We start from the raw sequence: 622 nt of genomic DNA on the forward strand, positions 1-622 counted from the left end.
GGGGGGGGGGGAGGGGAGGGGAAGAAAGATGGGGTGCGGCAGGGGCGGCGGAGGTGCAGGTGGCGTGACAACCACTGGGGCCTGGCTCCCCGGGTGTGGGGCACCTTTTGAATGGAGACCCACAGTGGCCGGGGATCCGGCCCTGGGGCACCGATCGAGGCCCGCCTGGCAGATGGGCCCCAGCAGTTGCAGGGGGAGGGGGGGGGGGACCCCCGGCATGGGGGCGGACAGGCGGAGGGCGGGCGAGGCGTGCGCGCCGGTGTCCGAGATCGCGCCACTTCCCCCGGTGCCTGTGCCTTCTCCGGCGCTCAACAGGGGCGGCAAGGGGGGCGGGGGCTCGCCCGGGCTGACGCCTGCAGGTCGGCGAACAGCACCCCGGGGGCAAGCCGGCACACCTGCCCCCGGTGTTATGGGAAAGCGCCTGCCCTTTGTGGCGCGGCGTCTGTGTTGTGGACTCGGGGTCGGCCGGGGGGGGGGCCGGGCGGGAGGCGGGCAGGGGGAGAGACCGAGGGGCGCAGAGGAAGGGGTGCCCCGGGGCGGGTGAGGGGCGAGAGGAGGACGCGGGGGGAGGGGCCGGGGGGGGGGGGGGGGGGGGGGAGGGGGAATAAGTCGACCGCCAAGG

Source organism: Fonticula alba (genome assembly GCF_000388065.1).
Source record: "Fonticula alba strain ATCC 38817 unplaced genomic scaffold supercont2.6, whole genome shotgun sequence".
Taxonomy (NCBI): domain Eukaryota; order Rotosphaerida; family Fonticulaceae; genus Fonticula; species Fonticula alba.